The 19,787-nt window shown below is 41.3% G+C and overlaps 1 pseudogene; it reads right to left on the bottom strand.

Moving 5' to 3' along the window:
- The window catches only part of LOC134366511 (uncharacterized), a 33,798-nt pseudogene extending 18,868 nt beyond the window's left edge, over nt 1–14,930 (bottom strand).
- Between the last annotated feature and the right edge of the window lie 4,857 nt (nt 14,931–19,787).

Here is a 19,787-nt window from a genome sequence, read left to right as displayed (position 1 = left end):
AACATTTGGGCTGGTTCCAACTCCCATTTGTAGCAACATGGATGGACTTAGAGAAAATTATATTAAGTGAAACGAGTCAGGCACAGAAAGAGAAATACCACATGTTCTCAGTTATTGGTGGGAGCTAAAAATAAATAAATAAATGAACAGACAAACAAATCAAGGGTGGGGGGAAGAAGACAGAATAACCACAAAAATTCCTTGAACTATTTAAGTCAAGTGAACAGATATGATATGGGGGGCAGGGGTGCGTGTGGGAGAGGAATGGGTAAAGGGGCACGAAAATCAACTACAATGTATATTGAGAAGTAACATTTAAAAAATAAATAAATGAAATAAAATAAAGAAATAAATAAAAATAAAATAAAGAACAAACTTCCTGTCCTGTCACACATGTTGGCCTTTAGAAGAACACTAGATCAGGAGTCAAGAGTGCTGGGAACATCTCCTGCTGCAGGCCATTAAGTACCTGTGTGACCCAGCACAAGTCACAGCATTCTCCACTTCAGTTTCAATAAACCCGCTGAGAAACTGTAAAATCATTGTAAGTCTAGGGAAATTTATATTTTACAACAAATGCAAGATTCTCACAGGTGTAATGGCAGCAGTATGTGGCTATGTCTGTAACATTTTCTAATACCTTAATTCACTGGCCATATGTTCTGATTATAATCTTTCTGGGGGAGAACAAAACTCAGGCTCTCAGTATGTGAAAGACAGGCATGATCTTTTTTGGCTGGCAAAAACAAAAATTGCAAATGAACATTTCTTAGCCATTTATTTCATTAGCAAGACTCTCAGCACATGTAACATTTCTGAATTGAGTTAATGAAAAAATAAAATCTAATTTTGACCAAAAGTCATCAAATGGAACCATTTCTGAAGGCAATTATTTTGGGGTAATTTACTATCAAGTGTCTGGATCCTGTCTCAGAGCAGGTAAACTTTCAGCAACATCCTGGTCCTGAGGAAAGCCAGATAACCTCTGATGAGATCTGCTGCTTCAAAGTCTTGTTTTTTACCAAATGGTCAAAACCAAAGGGAAAAAGAGGTACAATCACGTGATTTGTTCAGTGTATTTGCCACCAGAACCACAATGCAGTTTAGGCAAATTGCAGAATCCTCATATAGTTTTCAAAACTTTTCTGCATTTATTTATCCATTCACCTGGCATAGCACATGAACCATAGTAATCAAGGAAACTTGTTCTAACGAACAAATGAATGAAATTATAAGTAGCTGACTTTTACATTAAGAGTAAAAGCATGATTAGATTTCTTTTATATTTCATCCTTCACAGCCCATTATCTACCTAAAAAATTCTAAAGAATATTGCTTCAGTATTCAGAAATGTCCTAGCTCAAGGGAAAAATCCAGTTATGCTTCTTTCCATGATAAGTTGAAAGAATATTATTAAATTTTCTAAACAAATTAGTTGTTGGAGGGGGAAAAATAACCCAAAACCAAACAAAAACAGCAATAAAAATAACAAAAAACCCGTGGGCCAAACAGAGAGAATTTCACCAAACTTAGTCATTTAGTGATAATCGGGAGTAATGGATAACAGTGCTATTAAATTCTCACCAATATATTTTTATTATAATGTTTAATCACAAGGATTTAGAATGTCTGAGTTGTCTACACTTAAATAATGCTGAAAATGGTCAGTCTTAACCCATTGGAATCATAGGAAATATTGCACAGTTGCTTTCTTTTGTTTTCTAGATGAGTTTTACTTCTAGATTTTTATTTTACAATTATACTGGAGAAGATTTAAAAAGTACACACATACACTATTTTGGGAGAAGAACATTTTAATCTACATGCACACACATGCTGCAGAAGATATTTTAGTCTCAGCAGAGGCACCACGTATTTTGCAAATCTTTCATTGATGCCTTGAGACTGAGTTAGACCTTCCCAGTGTACATCAGACTGATAAAATCAAGATTACAGCACCTACCGTAATGTCACAGCCTTCCTGAGTGGCTGTCCACCAATTTTGACCATGAATTTTCTCACATTTGCATTCCCAGTGCATGACAAAATTTATAGCATATTGGATCTGTTCCTTAAATGTGTCTTAAATGAATGAATGACATTATGGTTGGGAAAAAGCAGTACAGGATTTAACCATAAATTTCCCCATAAATTTAAAGCTGTTCATTCTTTGATCATTGAAATGGTTGCTCTTAGCAATCATGGAAAGGAAAGACCATTAGTCACCATATGTTGTTCATTAACACTACAACATAAGATTTGCATAGTGTTTTCTTCTCAAGTTTAATATAATTTTGAGACAAATGTTAGGAAATAAATGCTTTAACTTTGACCTTAACTTTGAAATAAATTGTACATTTATAATTGGATCAATCTTAAAATTTATTATTTTAAATCACACTAAAGTTGATTTGTCACTAAGTTAAGAATGGGAGACAACGTTTAACTAAAAATTTAAAAGGTACATCACAAGAATTCAAAAGTGTGAGCAGTTTTAAATTCTTGAGACTGAGATACTCTCAAGGGAGAAATGGAAAATGTTTAATACTGTGTATGTTATAATGAATATGAATTTGATATTCGAATGGTAATTCTTAAAAATTAATCTGAGCACAATTCAAATTATATAACCTAATATAGCAAATTATAGGATTTTTAAAATCACATTCATGAAGTGACTCCACTGAATTGTTTCTGTAAGTACTGTCTTAGTCTGTCTTGAGTTGCTAGAACAGAACACCTAAAACTGGGTAATTTATAAAGAACAGAGGTCTATTTGGCTTACGATTCTGGGACAGCTGCATCTGGCACGGGCCTCAGGCTGCTTCTGCTCATGACGGAAAGCGGCAGGAAACCAGTGGGTACAAGCAGGGCCCATGGTGAGAGGAAGCAAGAGAGAGAGAGAAGGTGCCAGGGTCTTTTAAACAGCCAGGTCTCACGGGAACTAACAGAGCAAGATCTCACTCAGGACCCTCACCCCCTAGAGAGAGCATTAATCCATTCATGAGGGATCCGTCTCCACGTCTCCATGACTCATACAGCTACCAGCACTGCCACGTCGGGGATCAGGTTTCCACATGAGTTTTGGTGGGGACAACATATCCAAACTCTATCAAGTACATTTCCGTTTATTCCTAAGAAAAAGGGAAACTGGCCATGTTCTGAATGAGAAGGTTATTTTAATTTAGGTGACTAGGGTTTACTTTTTTAAATGAAATGTAATTTTGAATAGCTTGGAATTAATTATTTCATACCATTTTAAAGTCTCTGAAAAAAATATGCAACATTTATTTCACTTCTTCCATGTGCTTAAATACCTGTCTGTCTGTGACAGTGTTTTTCTACCTTAAAATAATTTCAGAGAGTGGAAAGGTCTAGTTTCAAACTGCTTTCTTCTAAAATACAATTAGGATCATGATGACTGGTTGGAGCTGTTTTGCTTTTTGGAATGAAACGTTAGAGTCGGGTGATACGGAATGAGGTGGGATGCCATCCGTCCCTTTTGTACACTCAGAGTTTAAATAAATACGGCATCAGTTTCATGACTGATGATAAGGCTTTTTCACTCATCCACTGTGAGAAGACTGGGGGATTCGATTTGGAAACACAGTAATGGTCAAGCAAGGGAGAGCAACTTCAGCTAGAAAAGCACTTGTATAACTTTTGCTCATGACTTCTCTGTTCTTTTTATTTGTTTCTTTTATTTCCCTTTGACACATTAAGTGTCCTGCACTGTGAGTTGTTTATCATTTTCATGGATTGGTTCATGTACTATTTATCTCAGCTACTCTACTTTTTATTTTATTTTTCCCTTGTCTAGTCCCTTAGAGGAAATAATCTTTCATAGATGCCTTCCCAAAATTACTCTTCAGGGTTATGGCAATAAAATGATTCTTTCTTGTATTCAGTGCTTTGGATATAATCTATTTTTCACATGTCCCCAAGATACATGTTTTATTTTATTAACCTTAGAATATAATTGTCATTTCCCTGCCCAGTACTTATGTAGAAGGCAGTGAATTTAAGAGAAAAAAAGAATTTAGAATATTTGCTAAATCCTCTTTTCACAAAATATGGTGTGTCTAGGGGATACATAAAATTATGAAGATAATTTATCTGATGCAGCTGAATGTATCTGTATTTACATGAGAAAGTGACCTAATGAAAACCTAAGCTGCTGTGAAAACAAGTTTCTATTATCAGTAAATATCTGCTAACTTTATTACTCTCTTCTAAAAAAGTAAAAAAAAAAAAAAATGTATACATGGAAATTATAGAATGCTCGTATTAAAAATGCAGACTCCAGGACAAGCTCTCTACAGCAAATTTTTAATCAAGTGAAACTATATCAAAATTTTCGTTAAAATTCCAATTAGGTTAAAAAAATGCTTTCAAGTAATGAGAATTAGACTAAAAAGAATTTAACACGCATTTGTGAATGTGCACAGCACATGTAACTGTGCACAGCAGTCCCTCCTTATTTGCTGCTTTACTTTCTCTGGTTTCATGTACCCATGGTCAATCCTAGTCCACAAATATTAAACAGAAAATTCCAGAAGTAAACAATTTATACGTTTTCCAATGCATACTTTTGTGATTACTGTGATAAAATCTCACTCCATCCTGCCCTGTCCTGCCCTGGGATGTGAATCCCCCCTTTATCCAGTGTATCCAAGCTGTCTATGTTCCCAGCCTGTCAGTCACTTGGTAGCCACCTTGGCTTTCAAATCAACTGTCATGGTGTTGCAGGTCTTGTGCTCAAGTAACCTTTATTTTACTTCAGAATGGCCCCAAAGTGCAAGAGATGTGATGCTGGCAATTCCAATATGCCTAAGAGAATCTGGGAAGAACTTCCTTTAAGTGAAAAGGCTCAAGTTCTCACTTAATAAGGAAAGAGGAAAAAAAATCGTGTGCTGAAGTTGCGAAGATCTAGGGTAAGAATGAATATTCTATCTGTGAAATTGGAAAGAGGAAAAAGAAATCCACGCCAGTTTTGCTGTCACACCTCAGACTGCAAAAGTTATAGCCACGGTGCATGATGAGCACTTTAAGATGGAAAAGGCATTAAATTTGTGGGTGGAAAACGTGAACAGAAATGTGTTTTCATTGTTATAATTGTTCTATTTTATTGTTAGCTAGCGTTGTTCATCTCTTACTGTATCCAATTTATAAATTACACTTTATCATAGGTATGTATGATTAGTATAAAAACATAGTATATACAGATGTTCCTGAACATACAAGGAGGTTATATCCCAATAAACCCATGGTGACTCAAAAATAGCATAAGTTAAAAATGCATTTAATATCGTGATATACCCATCATAAGTCAAAAAATCATTAAGTCCAACCATTGTAAGTCCAGGTGGTCCTCTATGTACAATAAGTTTACCTCCCAATGAACCCAACTTGAAAAATTATAAGTCCATCCATTGAAATTTGGGGACCAGCTGTTTAGGGTTCAGTACTATCTGCAGTTTCAGGCATGCAATGGAGTTCTTGGAATGTATCCCCTGCTATTAAGGGGGAGCTACTGTATACACACACAAATATTGATACTTCAAACACTAAATTCCAATGCAAATCAAATTTTTTCATATAAATAGGACTCAAATCATCAAGGAGCTAAAAAATACCTATTTTTCGTAATCTCTACTGTCATTGACATCAGAGCATCTGTTTATTTGATGCTTTTGTTGCCAATTAGATTATCTTTACACATGCCCAAGCTCTCTCTGCACTTAAAAATATTGTTTTACCTAAGTGTATCCACTCGTTTTTCATAAATCTTATGTTTAATAAAGTTGAAATTAGCTTTCTACACACAAATGCTAAACTATGGTTAAGCAATCTTTCCCCTTACAAACGCAACAAAATATTGGATAAGTTAACTTGAATTTTAAAAAGTTATTTGATTAACTCTCCAAGAAAGATGGGAAATCGTTGAAGTTTCATCAAGGAACAGGGTACCCAAATCTTGGTAACCAGGAGGTGAAAGCAAGGGTCTCCTGCAGTAACCACACCAGATCTAAGCTTTGGGAATTGCAATTTGAAGGTCCAAACACTGGTGATGAGACCTCAGAGTTAGATTCATTATCAAAATGACCTGGAAATGTTTTTTCTACATAAATCTTGGAGCTGGAGATTGCAAAACTGTCTGTAAACAAGGGCATAGACATAAAAAAGAAAACAAACAAACAAAAAACTGTTTGCTTAATGATTATGGGAAGGAAGCTGACTCCAGCCTATGGTGTGAGCTGTATGAAAACCAGTGCAAGAACCTTGACTGGATCTTGAGTTGGGGGGGCGGGGGGGCATAAAAATTATGCAACAATATGAAAACTTAAATATGGATAATTTTGTTGATGCTGTGGTATTATTGTTAGTTTTCTAAGGCATGATAATGGCATTGTAGCTGTGGGGAAATAGTTTTATACTTAGGAGATGTGAGATGAATCATTCGGGAGTGCTATGTCCAGTGCAAAGACGATTTGACTTTAAAACACAATCAAACTCACCAAAATAAAGGAAAGTAGAAAAGATGTGCTCACCTCAATATTGACATTTGAAAAGGCTTTTAATCAGTAATGAAAAAATTAATTCCGAGCAAAAATTAGTCATAACATTAGAAAGACAATATCTACCCAATCAGCAAGTTTCATGCTTCATGGTGAAGGATTCTGAGTATGTTAAAATCAAGAATAAGGCAAAAACAGAAGCTAGTTCATTACCAGAGAAAGGGAGCTGGGAGATGCTACGAGATATAGCACATCGTTGTTTTTGAAATTTACCATTTCCACACACCCCATAGAATCTTAGTGGAGAAAAAATACTTTCACAGTTTGTCCTAATTTTATGATTATTATTGTTATTATTGAAACATAATTGATTATATATGCTGGTGGGGTACAGAGTTCAATATCAATACCTGTGAACAATATGTAATGATCACATCAGGATAAGTATATTCATCATTAGAAAACATGACTATTCTTTGTGACCCTTATCCAGTTCCTAGATGACCCTCCTGCTCCCACATTCCCATTTCTAATAACCACAGTTCTCTTTTCCTCATTTTTTTTTTTTTTTTTTTTGGTGAATTTCCCTATTGGAGGGCAAGCTTTCCAATTCAAATTTACCTACTTTTCTGATATCTTAAGAACTAAAAGAGCGACAGTATACTTGACTTTTCTTTTTCATAGAGACGTAATTGATTATACATATTTGTGGGATACAGCTTTGACGCTCAGTATCTGTGTACAATATGTGATGATCAAATCAGGATAGTTGACATAGTCGTCACTACAAAACATGCACATCCTTTCTGTTCATTAACCTATTTCTCCCGGACCTTGCATATCCTCTGCCTTTCCCCTCCAATAACCATATTTCTGTTCTCTCCTTTTGAAAGTTCAGAGTATTATTGTGATTGTTGTTTCTTCCTTTTTCTTTCTTTTTTATTTATTTATTAATTATTTAGCTACTACTTATGAGTGAGGACATGTGGTATTTCTCTCTCCGTGTCTGGATTATTTCACTTAACCTAATTTTCTCCAATCTCATCCATGTTCCTGCTAATAGCAAAGTCTCATTCTTTTTTTATGGCTCAGTAGCATTCCATCATGTACATATATCACATTTTTCCTTATCTGGTCATCCTTTGAAGGATATAGAAGTTGGTTCCAACTCTTGGCTATTGTAAATACAGCTGCAATGAATGTGAGGGTGCAGGTATCCCTTCAACATGATGATTGCCATTCCTTTGGGTACATACCCAGCAGTGGGATTGCTGGATTGTACAGCAGTTATATCTGTAGTTGTTTGAGGAAACGCCATGTTGGCTGCTTTAATTTATTGTCCCACCAACATTGTAGAAAGGTTTTACTTTCTCTGTATCCTTGTCAGTATTTGTTATTCTCTGTCTTTTTGACGGTGGCCAGTCTGACTGGGGTGTGATGATATCTCATTGTGGTTTTGATTTGCACTTGCCTGATGCTTAGTGATGTTGAGCATTTTTTCATGTGTCTGTTGGCCATTTATATGTCTTCCTTTGAGGGATGTCTATTCAGCTCCTTTTCCCATTTTTTAATCAGATTATTTGTTTTTTTACTGTTAAATTATTTCAGTTCCTGTATATTCTGGATATTAACCCTCATCAGGCATATAGTTTGCAAATATTTTCTTCCCTGCTATAGGTTGTCTTTTCATTCTGTTGTTTCCTTGGCTGTGCAGAGCTTCTTAGTTTTATACAATCTTTTTTTTTTCTTTTGTTGCCTGTGCTTTTAAGATCTTATTTATAAAATCTTTGCCCACTTCTACATCCTACAGTGTTTCCCCTATGTTTTCTTCTAGGAATTTTGTAGTTTCAGGTCTTATATTTAAGTCTTTAATCCATTTTGAGTTGATTTTGGTATATGGAGAGAGGTACAGATGTAGTTACATTCTTCTATGCATGGATTTCCAGTTTTGCCAGCAATATTTATAGAAGAGGCTGTCTTTTCCACAATGTATGCTCTTGTTGCCTATGTCAAAGACCAGTTGGCTATAAGTATGTAGGTGGATTTTTGGGTTCTCTATTCTGTTCTGCTGGCCCGTGTGTCTGTTCTTATGCCAGCATCATGCTGTTTTGGTTACTATAGCTTTGGGGTATACTTTGAAGTCAGGTAGTGTTATGTCTCTGGCTATATTTATTTATTTATTTATTTATTTATTTATTTATTTATTTAGCTCAGGGTTGCTTTGGCTATTCACAGTCTTTTTGTTGTTCTATATGAACATTAGGATTGTTTTGTTTTGTTTTGTTTTTTCTATTTCTGTGAAGAATGCCATTGGTGTTTTGAAAGGGATTGCATTGAATCTGTAGATTGCTTTGGGTAGTATGCACATTTTCCCAATATCAGTTCTTACAGTCCAAGAGCATGGAATGTCTTTCCACCTTTTAGTGTCTTCTTTAACTCCTTTCAGTCGTGATTTGTGGTTCTTTTTGTAGAAATCTTTCATTTCCTTGGTTAAATCAATTCCTAGGTATTTTATTTTTTTGATAGTGATCATAAATGGGATTGCTTTCTTGATTTCTTTTCCTGCTAGTTTATTGCTGGTATATAGAAACACTACCAATTTTTGTATATTGATTGTATATCCTGCCACCTTAGTAAATTCATTTATCAGTTCTAACAGTTTTTTTGTGGAGCCTTTAGGTTTTTCTGTGTATAAGATCATGTCACCTGCAAGCAGGGATAACTCAACTGACTCCTTTCCAATTTGGGTGTTTTTTATTTCATTCTCTTGCCTGATCGCTCTGGCTAGAACTTCCAATACTATGCTAAATAGGAGTGATGAGAATGGGCATCCTAATATTCCTGTTCTTAGAGGAAAAGGTTTCAAATTTCCCTGCTCAGGATAATGTTAGCTGTGGGTTTTTCTTATATGGCCTTTATTATGTTGAGGTATTTTCCTTCTGTTCCCATTCTGTTGAGAGTTTTTAATCATGAAGTGATGTCAAAATTTTTCAAATGCTTTTTCTGCATCTATTGTTTTTGTCCTTCATTCTGTTGATGTGATGTATCACATTTATGGACTTGCATATGTTGAACCATTCTTGCATCCCTGGGATAAATCCCCCTCGATCATGATGTATAATCATTTTCACATGCTGTCAAATTTGCTTTGCTAGTATTTTATTGAGGATTTCTGCATCTATGTTCATCAGGGTATTGGCCAGTAGTTTTCTTTTTTATCATGTCCTTGTCTGGTTTTGGTATCATGGTAATGCTGTCCTCGTAGAATGAGTTTGGGAGAATTCTATCTACTTCAATTTTTTGAAATAGTTTAAGAAGTATTGATATTAGTTCTTCTTTAAATGTTTGGTGGAATTCAACATTAAGCTACCTGAGTCTGGGCTTTCTTAAAAAGGATTTTTAAAAAGCAAACAAATGAGTAATAGAACATTCTCATTTGAGCTATCCCTAAAATGGAGAGTAAGCTTTACCTGAAATTCCATATTTTTAAATGATAGTCCTAAACATACAAGAAATGCATACATGTGGTCACATTGTTAAGATAATTATTTGTCATTTGTACCAGAATTTGGCAGATTATATATATTTTTGGTTATTACATTCTCTTGTTCCTACCAAGCAGAACCAATAAACCAAAATTTTCTACTAATTCATCAGGAATTTGTAATCATCCACTAGCTAATATGTCATGAGACCCCCCTTTCCTCCTATATGTCTGTATCCCCTATCCCTGAATGCTGGAAGAGATGTGGTAAAGGGGACTACCTTGGTTAGTGTGGACCCCCAAGGTCATCATGCTGGGGTGTCACTTACCTGGGGATGCCTTTGACACTGAAGTCAAGGTCATATGCAGAACCAAGAGAGAGGCAATGGCAGGTTGTTGAGAGAAGAAAGTCCCAATGGTCTACCCCAGGGACTCAGAGGTGTTCCTTGAGACTGAGAGTAAAGAAACACACAGTAGGAGAATCAGGAAGCACAAAGTGAGCAAAAGAAGTCAAGGTGGGATGGCAATAGTGGGAAATTCTGGGCCCAGTCAGGTCCTGGCTGGAAAATGCAGTGGGAACACAGTCAGGATTAAAAGGCTGGCAGGTTATCAAGCAGCATGTTCATGGTGACATCCCATCCAGGCTTTCCCAGGAGATCCCAACTTTAAATATAGTAGCATTTACCTTGTCACATCATGTGCTTCAAGGTCATTCATTCACCCATACTTGGCACCTATTCATTACCAGGTGCTGGGCTAGGGGCCTGGGATATGAGCAGAACCATGGCGTTTACTCTTTTCCTGGGCTGCAGACTGTTATGTGAGGGAGACTGAGGATCATGACATAATGCAGAGTGATAACCTGTGCAGGCAGAGCACCAGGCAATGAAATATTAACCTCTTGCCAAGTGCAGTATTACAGGGAGCTTTGATTGAGCACGAGAGTCAGGCCCTGGAATCCAGGGCAGAAAGTAGAGACAGTTGCCACCTCATGGAACCAACAGGCTGTGGACTGGGAAAATCTTGAGGCCAACTAGTCTGCATGACATCTCTGTGTGTCTGCTGTAAAGAAACTGGTGTGTCGCAGGTAAGCTAGTCTGTGATCCTCTCATTTCTTCACTCGGTAACTATGCCTTGAGAACTTCCCTTGTTCCAGAGGCTGAGTTAGGCCTCGGGGCCTCAATGAAAAAAGACAGACAAGGTTTCTGTCCTCCAGGAGCTCTCAGCCTACAAGGGGAGAGGAACAAAACCACAGATATAAACATGAGCAGAAAAACAGTGAATGGTACATCAGTGAGACACGATGCTGCAAGTCAGGGCTAGCTTAAGCACATCGGGGACCTGAAGGGCCTCCCTGCAATGACATTTACAATGCAAGCAGAATGACAAGTGGGAACTATCAGTGGACATGTCTGGAAACAGTGTGCCACAGAAAGCTGCCACTGTGCAGGGAATTTAATACAGAAGTGAGTTGAGTCAGAGACGAGGTTCAAAAGGTGGCCAGTGAGGCTGGAGAGAGCTTGAAAGGACAGAGGAGAAATGCAGAAGGGCATGGGCAGATTCTGGGGTCTGGAACATGGTGTTAGTGATCTATTACTATGTGGAAACAGGACCCCAAACTCAGGTGCTGTTGGCAACAAACATTTACCATCTCATGTTGTAGGTGAGCCAGCAGCCCAGCAGCACTCGGCTAGGAGCTTGTACCAAGACGTGTGCCATGATAACAGGGCTGCGGTCTCACCTGAGGCTCAACTGGTGTAGAATTCACTTCCAAGCTCAGTCCCATGGTTATTGGAAAGGTTTAGTTGACACTGAGGGCCTGAGTTCCCTCTGTCCATGACCTTCTCTAGGTCCTAAACCATAAGAGCCTTTCCTTAGGGACATGGATAAAAGAACATGTGCTTCCCATGAGCAAGGGATCTAAGAGAGCAAAAGAGAGAAAAGAAACAGGAAACATAGCAGAGGAGAGAGTGCGAGACTCGAGTCATAGTTATTTTACAAGGAAACCTAGAAAGTGACATCTTTTCACTGCTGGTATTCTGTAGGTTAGAAGTGAGTCCCTGAGTCCAGTCCACACTCCAGAGCAGGGGATTCTACAAGGACGTGTGTACCAGATGGTGGGGACCACCATTCAGGGGGCTCCCACCACATAGGTACAGATGTGGGACTTGAGTCTGAACCTAAGTAAACATGAAGCCATTGTGAGGTTTTAAGGAGGAAAACAATATGTGAATTCATGCAATTGTAATCCGCTGCAGGTGCAGATGGAGAAATGAAGCCACGAGGGAAAGTGACATTCATGAGATTGTGTGGCAGGACCACAGGCCTGTCTTTAGTTGTGAGTCATGCTCCATGCCACAGCTCCACGGATTTCATCTCTGCAGTTGTCCACTTGCTCCACATGACTCCAGCCCATAGGTTTTCTAAGGATTACCTCACTCATGCCTGATGACATCCCTGGGAATAGATGCTTGATTGATCCCCACTGTACAGGAGGGTACACTGAGGAGGTCACGAGTGACACAGTGCTTTGTGCAAGTCCCAGAAGTGGAAAGAAGAAAGAGCTTTTTGTGAATCTTGATGGGCCTCCTCAAAGCTGGGAAGTGGCTGCACCCAGGCCTTCTGCAGGGGTGTGGTCCGGCCGTGCTGGGGGACGTGTGGACAATAGAGAGGGGTCATGGAGAAGGACGGTGAGCAGTCAGATGCCCACAGGGGCATTTGCAGTCTTGTCCACAGAAGAGGGGACAGGAAGTGGGATACCAGGAAGTGACCTCACTTCTTTGACAACAGACTCCCAACAGAAATCAGAACCCGGTAACCAGGCACCTACATTCTAGGGACAGCCCCTTCCTCGGTCACTTGGTCTGAGACAGTTGACAAATCAGGATGTTCTGCTGTGTCCTGATTTCCTGGGGTGGTAGCCTTAGGATACCCCAGACTGGGAGGCTTTGTCGATGCTTCAGGCACTGGTTCAGCCCTCGTCTTTGACACCTCTGGCCATTGGCAAGAGGTTCCCAAAGGTATCTCAGGGCGGCCCAGGGGAGGGCAGGCCAGGCCAGCACTGGGAGTGCCCCTGGGCAGCTGCACACACCCTCGTCCTCAGTGTGAGGGGGATGGGGACCTGAGGAGTAGACCCACCCTGGGAGAGTGGGTGGTTGTAAACCTGGTGGTCCCATCATGTTCTCACCTCAGGTCACGGCTGGTGGGTGATAAAGCAACTACTGGGGTGGCTGTCACCATGCTGAATGTTACTCCTGAGCCTTTGGGCTATCGTGTCTTGTCCTCACTGGGGGGAAGTCTGGGACATCAGGGTCTGTGTGTGCTCTGGGTCATGTGGGGCACAAACAGCCCGAACAATGGCCAGGCCAGACTCTGATGCTTCCTGCTGGCTGCGTGCACTGTCTGCACAGAGCTCCTTGTGGGACACTAGCAGGATCTCATGGAGGGGGTCCTCTACTCCACCCCTCTTTACACACAAATCATGGGCCCCTCACTACCAGCAAGGGCCAGTGCTTCCTGAGGTGAGGGTAGGCCCAGAGGAGACTCCACTCCCAGGGCCCAAGAAAGGCCAGTGAGTGTGTCGGGGCCACAGGCCACATTCACCCCCTCACTTCCATGGCTTGGAAGTTTGAGGTGCCCAGACTTCTGCTCCCCCAAACGACTGGGACCCCGTTTCTTTTCTAACCCATCTCTCACTGCCCAGTCCCTGCCATGGCCAGGGGCAAAGTCACTGTCACATGTTTGCTTGAACATCAGAAAATAGAATTTGATACTATTTCAGGTAAGCTTATGTCCAAGTTGTTTTTGCATTTTGCTATTTTGCCTAGTTTTCTTTAACTCTTGCACCAGGTGTCCATGGAGCAGTTGATCTGACTGTCTCCTTCCACTCCTGCAAGTCTTGCATACGGTCTTCGTGATCATGACCGTGGCTGTTTATAACCCAGAAAGAATGGGGGTCTCCTGCTATTATGTCCTTTTCTCTGCAACTGACTGTCTCAAGGAACAGAGTCCGATGGCCCTCCAGGTCAGGAGCTGGGGCCTCATCAGGCTATACCACGTTCCAGAAAGGAGGCCGGTTACGACAACATTTCAGCTCCTCACTGCTCCAGGACATTGTCGTGAATCCTTTCTCTGGTCATTTCAACAGTCTGCAGTGAAAGCCGCATGTGTCCTAATATACTGATCCCTCCCAAGGCAGGCTACACATCTGTGTTCTCATCTCTAGTGTGGGATGTCGATCAGGACTCAATAGATAATTCCCTTAACGCAGACAGGTGCTGTCAGTATGCAGATAACAAAGTGGCCTGAGGTCCTGATACTGTGACTTCTTCCCTGTTGAAACTCTCTTCCCTTCCAAGCTCTCATTTTCTCATGGAGAACAGCATTGCTCCCAGGGCACTCATGGGAAGTCTGTCTGGGTCTGCAGTTGGACGTGAGCTCCAGCCTGGACTCTCCTGCTGGTTCATGGTGGTGCCACTGACCATGTGTCTCTCCTCTTTCTCCTCCTAGAGTGTAAACGAGTCTTTCCTGAACCCAGATGACACCCACACAATGGAGACATCCATTCAGGCAACCTACAGAGGCTCATGGAGCACCTGGTGCCCGCCTTCCTGGGCGAGGACCACCGCTATGTTCAAACGTTCTTCTTCACATACCGAGCCTTTGCCACCCCCCAGCAGGTACTGGATCTGCTCTTCTGCCAGTGAGCTCTCTGCCTCCCCACACCTGATGCACACTGTGACCTGACCACCTCCCCGCTGTGAGTCTTGGGAATGCCACCACACCTCTCTGAGCCTCAGTTTCCTCCTCTGATCAGCATGGCGGTAGCAGAACTGCCTCCAGTGGGATCCTCCATGGAAGGTGCTCGTCCTGTGCCCAGCCCTGTGGAAAGATCTGCTGGAGGGACAGCGGTTCTCCATTCTCCTCATCTGCGATTTTCCTCCAACCCCCGCCATAAGAATGTCATTGTCACAACCTCACTGACCTCGTGCACTAGGGCTTTGCTGTTTTTGCATGTTTACAGGAAATTTGAGATTCTGTCTACAGGGTTCGGGGCGTATTCAGTGCAGGGAGCCATGGGGGCTGGCAGAGGGGACCCAGGTGCATGTAGATATCGTGGAAGAGCTGTTTAGGGTTCATTCAACGATGACATGTGAAGACACACTGTGTGCAGGCACTGTGCTGGGCACAGACTATAATCCAGTGAATAGAGCAGGCTACATTCCCTGCCCTCCTGGGCTCCCATTCTAGTCAGGGGTCAGACAGTCACAGTAGACGTGAGAAGCAGGTAGTGCCTGCAGTACAGTAGATGTGACAGACGTCCCCCCTCCTCTATGAATGCATTGTCTCAGACCCTAATGAGGACATCAAGCCCCAGGAACAGCTGTGGCAGTAAGTGGGGTTTGGGTGCAGATGGAGGGGCTCCTGTCTCCACTGAACTGTGTGCGTGGGGGGGGGGGCTGTGGATGGGGAGGGGCTGGCTGAGTTCTGGCTCCCACACATCTTCTGATCCCTGCCACATGGCTGAGGGCTGGGGGCTTTCCTGCAGGAGAAAAGAGGTCAACATGATAGGAGGATGGGGCCACAGGCACTGTACAGAGTGTGAGAGAGGCTGGAGCAGAGTGAGCCCAGACAGAGTCCATCCCACTCACCCGCCATCCCAACTCTGCTCACTGCCCAGTCCCCATGCTGAGCCCAGAGCAGGAGGTGTGGAGAGCACCCTGCTCCCACATGGGCAGGAACCTCCACAGGGAGACTCACCTGGTGTTGGGGGCTCAGTGAGTGTCTAGGGGTCAAGAGATCAGTGTGAGTGGAAGAGACAGACATGGGGACAGCATGTCAGAGTGTGAGATAAACTCTGATGTTTTCCATGGACCCTGGCAAGTCCAGGTGAGAGGATGCCTCCCTGTGTTCGCTCTTTAATGAGATCTTCATGGAGCACCTCCTGTGTGCTGGCGAGTGCAATCCACAGAGCAGACAGTAAACTACCTGCCCCGATGGGGAGCTCAGATGGTTGCAGGTGCCCCTGAAGAAGGCAAAGTTTGTCACGGCAGTGGTGGCAGGCTCCTCCCACTGAGGATTCTCCTGGCCCTCCTGGGTCACCAGGCCCATCGCTGCCTGCACTGGAAGATCGGTGGTGGGCATGGGATGGGGCTGGCCTGTGGACCACCGGGGCCCCAGGAGTTCTGCCTCACAGGGGAGCCCAGGGAGGGCAGTGTGGAATAACAGTCCACCCTGTGACTCTGCTTCCCTCCTGTATCCTCCAGCACCATGTCCTCCATCCTCAGTACCTGGCTGGATGTGTCCTCCAGCAATTTCAGTCAGTCCCCAGAATGTTCTGGTCTGAAAATTGCTGCTGGACTATCTGCAGCTAAACCTGCCAGGCTCAGAACTGGAGCGCTGCATTCACTCACCTTCTCCTGGCCCAGCAGGAGCACCCGGGGCCCACTGAGGCAGAGCAGAAGGGTGAGGAGGATGGGGTGGGTGTATGTGAGGGTTTGGGGAGGGGGCTGGGCTGAGCCACACAAGCAGAGCTTCCAGAAGTAGGGCTGGGGTCGGGCACTGAGAAACTCAGGCCCATCCTGCAGCGTTCTGCATCTGGGGGATGGGATCGTGGAGGCTGGGTACTTTCCTCCACACTCTATGTGGCCATCCTGAGTTTCTGCCACTCCTCTGATGTGCTGCAGAGCTGTCCTTCTGTTACTTTCATCCGAGTTTAGTTGCATATTCATTGTTTTGTCTCTTTATGTGGGAGAGGTGAAACGGTAGAATCTTCTAGATGGCCATCTCGCTTTATTCCCTCCCTGGCAGTTTCTTTGTATTAATGAGTTTGTTTGTTTTTTTTTAAATACAACTGACCTTTAATTGCACCCTTCACCTTCTTTACCTACTGGGAGTCATATCAGGAGCCAGAAAGAGGCGGTCCGCAGCTGATTCACAAAGTTGTCAGGGACTCAGGCTACTTCTGATTTTCTCTCCATTATGTTAGCATGTGCCTTACATTCTCAGGTCCACCTCATGATCTGACATCGCCGATTTAGTTCTAGGGACCATATACATATTCCAGGCAGAAGGAAGAGAGAAAGATGCTGTGATTTCTAACTTGTCATCTTTATTAAGTTGACGTGCTGCACAGTCAATATTTGTAATCTCATAAAATGTAGCATCCCAGAAAAATGCAGAATTTTTCTTCTAAATTAACTTCTGAGAATGACAGCCTAGAAAACTTAGTTCTTGATGAAATAATCAGATTGGTATTTTATTTTATTGTATTGTATTCAGCCTAGAAAACTTAGTTCTTGATGAAATAATCAGATTGGTATTTTATTTTATTGTATTTATTAAGGATATAAACAATATGGCCTTTAAATATTATACTTTTTTTTTCTTTAATTGAAAAAGTTTCACATTCGATGTGGATGCCATGTTTTAACATTATAGATGAATATCTAATAAAAATAAGCATACACGGTTGAAATATTTTATAATCTATGTAGTTGGCTTAACACGAGCAGCTCAAGGAGATACACACAAATTTGGTCAAAGCATAGATTTATTATGAATGACTAATACAATCTCATTCTCAATCTGTGGGATAGAAAATACAATAAGAGACATCTCACCTATACTGTTATTGGACTAACTTTTATAAGTATATGAATAGAAATAGAAAAGAGGGTGATGTTTGTATTAATAATAAAAACGAAATAACAAATTCTAGCTTATATGAAGTGCTTGTTAATTACGAGGGTTTTTTAAAAACTTATGTCATATAAACTAACCTATTCAATCCTTACAATGATCCTACAATATGAAAGTATTATTATCCACATTTTGCAGATGAAAAAACATAGGCACATGACACAGATGTTGAGCTCCAATCTACTACAAAGATGTTCTGCCGTAATACCCTGTACTAAATATTTTTTAGAACTTTTGAACCAAGCAACATCTTCTTTTAGGTGCCTCAAGCAATAGACATGTTAATGAGCCAAGTTCCTACTCTCCATAGGTTCAATACACAGATAAATAAGTACTCAGTATCACAGCTTTATCTCCATGTAATCTGCAACTCAGAAATTCTTACAGCCCCGGGGTCTGCTCCAGGGTCCTCAGCTCAGTTGCATCAACATCGATGGGTTTGGGCTTTTCTGGGTCTCCAGTTAATCCGGACACAGGCGGTGAGCACATCAAAGCTTCAGACCTAATTCCACCTTCCACTGGCCCCTTCTTTCTGGTGCAGTGTGAGTTAGCCTCTCAAAGGTGAGCATTGTCAACACTGCTAGGTTTGTGCTAAGAATCAGAGCCAGGTCTGCCCCAGGGAGTATCCTGAGAGCTCACGTTCATCAAAGCTCACTTGTCCTCGCCCTCTGATGTCTCACTTTCCCAAACACAGGAAAAATATGGACTGTACTTTGATTTTGCCCAAATATTTTGCCTGACTCTTCTATACCCTTTTAGGAGTTGTGTCCTGGTTATTTTTCTGATGATAATTAGCTCCTTGAAAGTTGTCTTAACCCTTAGTGTTATAGGCTGTCTGTCTACCTCACCTTCATTTGGAAAAACTAGTACCAACCATTGCCTTTATTTCATCTGAGTGTTATACATATTCTGAATGCAAGTCTACCCATCCAACTATCCCCTCAGTCTGGAGTAAAATTCACCTCATTCCCTACCATTTGTCTAGTCATAAAAGGCAGATATGCTATTCCTGCCTCTTGACTTCCAACTTGTCCAGAGTTTATATAATTATATCACCCTGTCTCTCATCCAAATGTCTAAATATAATCAGCCCCCACCAGTAACTATAACACAAAACCAAATGTAACAATTGCCTAAACATTTCTGCAATATGTGAAGGTTAAAAGATTAGATAGAGCATTTTTCATTGTAAAAAATGATGAAAGATACTATTGGACCATAAAATATATGGTACATGTTTTAGATGATTGTGACAACCAGAGATGGTAGAGTACAAACAACTGGAGGAAACAGCCTTAGCAAACTTTAAGAGGGCACAGAAGTCCAAATCATGTTCCACAAACAAATAACTCAGTTTAGGTCATCTGAATGGTATATGAAAGCGTGTGATATAAGACAAATCTGCAAAGGACAATCAAAACCATGTAGGAAGGATCACAAATATCAAAAGATGAGTTTGTGCAAAATATTTTAGACAATACAAGTTAATTCTCTCTCTCTCTCTCTGTGTTGGCATAGAAACGATTAAAACAGAACAATATTAGAAGCTGGAGATATATCTAGGAGGAGATTGCAGCAACACCAGACAAAAGAATATCCTGAATGAAGGTGCTCATAGTATAAGAAAAAAGAATCTAGTAAAAATAAAACAAAATACTGAAGTTGGTAGATGAAAGATAAACTTCATGTTGGAAAAGAGATAAGGATGGCTAAGCTCAACTTTTCTCCCCTATTTTACCATCCCTGTGAGGACTCTGTGACTACTGCTGTCATGACTAGAGTGGCCAACAAGAACCACCACTTACCTTCAGTCCTCTGATGACCTGAGCAGACACCTGAACTCCTTTCCCCATGAGCCCCAGAGCACAGCAGAGACAATACTGGGACAACCAAGAAATAATTTACTGAAGTCTAGTCTGCAAGTTGATGCAGAGTGAAAAGTCTGGATGATGTGACACATAAAATATGACATCATCTTTAGCTTGTAACCCACTGGATAGGACCTAGACCACAAGCTGCCGAAGCTTAATAGATTCTTGGCACTCGCCAGAAGCAAACATCTCAGCATAATCCAAGTCAAGGAA

This window comes from Cynocephalus volans, chromosome 18 (genome assembly GCF_027409185.1).
Source record: "Cynocephalus volans isolate mCynVol1 chromosome 18, mCynVol1.pri, whole genome shotgun sequence".
NCBI lineage: Eukaryota > Metazoa > Chordata > Mammalia > Dermoptera > Cynocephalidae > Cynocephalus > Cynocephalus volans.
Note: the sequence above shows the minus strand (reverse complement) of the source record. Positions and strands in the feature narration are given on the sequence as shown.